Genomic DNA, 3,740 nt, shown 5'->3' with positions numbered 1-3,740 from the left:
GTCTTTGAAAAACTTATTTGGAAATTGCTATATTCATGTATTTCCTACCCCCTTTTTAATGTTTCTTCCTCTCTTTTTTAAAGCAGAATTTATAAGAAACTAGTGTCCCTTTAAAGTTTCTTGGTCCTTGGCAAATAAAATGCCTTTTGAAACATAAAGTAAAAAAAAAAAACAGGTCCAACACACTGCAACTAGGATGCATAAATATTTGAGAAAATGGTATTTGTCAAAGGTATTTCTGTTTGTAGATATCCTTTCACCTTAAAAAGCTCCAATTTGGGGGGCAGCTAGGTGGCACAGTGGATAAAGCACCAGCCCTGGAGTCAGGAGTACTTGAGTTCAAATCCAGCCTCAGACACTTAACATTTACTAGCTGTGTGACCCTGGGAAAGTCACTTAACCCCAATTGCCTCACTAAAAAAACAAAAACAAAAACAAAAACAAAAAAAACACCTCCAATTTGTCTGGAAGTATTGTTCCATTTTTTTTCCTCTCACAAGATCTATCATAATGTTATAGCATATGAGGTATGTAGTATATTTGTTTCATTTCCATTTTACTAAGAGCATAATCCGGGGACATAGAAATAATGACATTTCCTTAAGATCACATGGGCAAGGTGTGAGTCCGGGAGCAACAGTCTCACATCTAACTCAGAACTCCTCGCAGCCTGATCAGCAACCTAGATTTCCCCCAAAATGGTAACTACTGTTAAGGATCAGCTGATTCTGAATGTCCTAAAGGAAGACCAGGTTCCCTCAAACAAGATCACTGTTGGTGGGGTTGGTGCAGTTGGCATGGCATGTGCCATCAGTATCTTAATGAAGGATTTGGCTGATGAACTTGTCCTAGTTGATGTCATAGAAGACAAACTAAAGGGAGAGATAATGGATTTCCAACATGGCAGCCTTTTCCTCAAAAAACCAAAGACTGTTTCTGGCAAAGACTACAGTGTGACTGCAAACTCAAAGCTGGTTGTCGTTACTGCTGGGGCATGTCAACAGGAGGGAGAAAGTCATCTTAATTTGGTCCAGCTTAATGTGAATATCTTGAAATTTATAATTCCCAATATTGTTAAATACAGCCCTAATTGCAAGCTGCTTGTTGTTTCCAATCCAGTGGATATTTTGACATATGTGGCCTGGAAGCTAAGTGGCTTTCCTAAAAAACATGTTATTGGAAGTGGTTGCAATCTGGATTCTGCCTGTTTCCATTACCTAATGGGAGAGAGACTTGGTGTCCATTCTTCAAGTTGTCATAGATGGGTCCTTGGGGAACAGGGAGACTCAAGTGTTCCTGTATGAAGTGGTGTGAATGTTGCTGGTGTGCCTCTGAAGAATCTTTATCCTGCTTTGGGAACTGATGCTGATTCAGAGAATTGGAAAGAAGTTCATAAACAGGTGGCTGAAAGTGCTTATGAGATGATCAAGCTGAAGGGCTATACTTCCTGGGCCATTGGATTATCTGTGGCAGATCTGGCAGAAAGCATTATGAAGAATCTTAGGAGAGTGCATCCAATTTCCACCATGATTAAGGGCCTACATGGCATTAATGAAGATGTCTTCCTTAGTGTCCCCTGTATCTTGGGGCAAAATGGCATTTCAGATGTGGTGAAGGTAACCCTGAATCCAGATGAGGCATCCTGTTTAAAGAAGAATGCAGATACTCTTTGGGGAACCCAGAAGGAGCTGCAATTTTAAAGTCTTTTAATCTGCTGCCACTTTACTGTCTAGAGAACATGACAGTGGTTAAGGGATTAAGTATGATGCACTTTCATGTAGGTCAAATCTTTCCTCTGATTACAGACACCAGAAATATAAAACCTATGAACACACTCTTCCTAAACTTAGAAATGGGGTATAATACAGTGTGGCTATTTATTAAACCCTCTTTGCCTAGTGATGCTGGATATGACTTGTATAGTCTTGAAGTAGTTGCTGTTAAGCAGAGCCAGCACTGGCCCCACAACCCCACTAGTGCCCCAGGTATATGACTGCCTGTCTTGTAGGTGGTATAGGTTCTAGTAGGTCCAGAAGACAACATTCTTGGATACGAAACACCATACAGTAGTAAAACTTTGATGCATTGATTACCTTTGTCCTCCCCTCCATTAGGGCTCTCCAGCATGGCCCCATGTATCACCCTTCCAGAGGACCTGACTTCTTTGTCTACATATATATATGTGTGTGTTGTAAATTTCCATATTATATAAAAAATATATATTTACAAAGATGCAACCAATTCCTCAAGCATCATACTAACCCTAATACTGAATAAACAACAAATAACTGATAAAAAAATTCACAAGGGTGAGTAAATCATGACATGCAGAGCACAGGTTTCTTTCTTTCTACAGAACCAGACTCTTATTCTGTCTCAGTGTCTCCCTTCGTCCTTCAAATATTCAAATATCTTCAGGGAAGAAATAATGGTGATAAAGTATGAATTTTTTTCTTATTGTAATTATATCTAAGAACAATGATACTGCTCTTTATAAAAAATGATTTTGTGTATTTCCCTAAGATCTTCTATTTGATCTGGAAGTTGCATCATGTATTTTATTTGCAGTACAATTGTTAACTATTTTCCACTACCATTTAAAAATATCTTTACATGGTATGGCTAGGGGAGGATTGACAAAAATGTTCTTATTTACAAAAGTTGTATTTCTCTATTTCCATCCATCTCTTTCCCCATCCCAGAAATTGTTTTGTGAAAATATATTGGTTCAAATTTTGCATTTTCCCCCATCTATGAGGAATGACACTATCATCTTTTAAGTCATATAGTCTTTTAAAAATGAAGTCATCTTTCCTAGGCACATCTCTATTTCAGAAAAAGAATCAGAAAAGTTAAGATATTTGGTCATGTTCATACTGCCCAATCAGGACAATGACCAAATCTTGTCAGAATTCAGCATCCAGAATATCTCCTAGATACCTCCTATTCTATCCTCTTCCATGACCCTTTACATGGACTATTGCAATAATTGCAACAATATGACAGATGTCTTTGCATCCAATCTCCTCTACCTTGATGCACATTCTTGAAAGATCTTTTTGATTCATGAGTATAACCATATCATTCCACTTCTCAAAAGCCTTTAATGACTCCCCATTACCTACCAAATGATTACTATATTCATTTGTCCAGTATGAAAAGCTTTCTGCAATCTGTTCTCAATCTACTTTCCAAGTCTTATTTCATGTTACACATCCTCACTGACAACTGCATTTGCTGTTAGAGAATCTGGGATTGAATACTGACCTTTCTCCTTATTAATTATGTAACTTAAGTTCTCTGGATGTTTCTTCATCTGTGACATGAAGGGGTTATTTCATCTCTAAAGCCTTTTCAATTTTAAAATATTTCATCTTATCATCAGATCATATACTCTATGTACCAGCAAAAATAAAAAAAAAACCAAACAACAAAACTCCTATCTCTTAATAAGTTTCATAGTTTGTTTTTTAAATCTCCCTACCTTTTTGTTTACTCTGTTTTGCATAATTGTAATCTCTTCCTTCCCATAGCCACATGGTAACTATCATAGTGATTTTTCAAGGCCAATTGCTTTTCTTTAAATCTTATTTTACCCAGCTTTCTCCTATGTTTCTCACTCTACTTTTTCATATCTCCTGCCTTGACCTTCAACATGTACTATAGATCCTCCCTTGCTTTGGGTTACAAATACCTCATATACTTAGTAAGTCCCTAAATGCTTTGTCCTTTATGAAAAA

At 37.2% G+C, this 3,740-nt stretch overlaps 1 pseudogene; it reads left to right on the top strand.

Annotated features, from left to right (window-relative positions):
* The first annotated feature begins 692 nt into the window (after positions 1 to 692).
* Positions 693 to 1,700, top strand: LOC122736098 (annotated as a pseudogene).
* The last annotated feature ends 2,040 nt before the right edge of the window (positions 1,701 to 3,740 follow it).

The sequence above is a fragment of the Dromiciops gliroides genome, chromosome 1, assembly GCF_019393635.1.
Source record: "Dromiciops gliroides isolate mDroGli1 chromosome 1, mDroGli1.pri, whole genome shotgun sequence".
In the NCBI taxonomy this organism is placed as follows: Eukaryota; Metazoa; Chordata; class Mammalia; order Microbiotheria; family Microbiotheriidae; genus Dromiciops; species Dromiciops gliroides.
The sequence above is the reverse complement of the archived record's forward strand: the minus strand, read 5'-3'. Positions and strand labels throughout refer to the sequence as shown.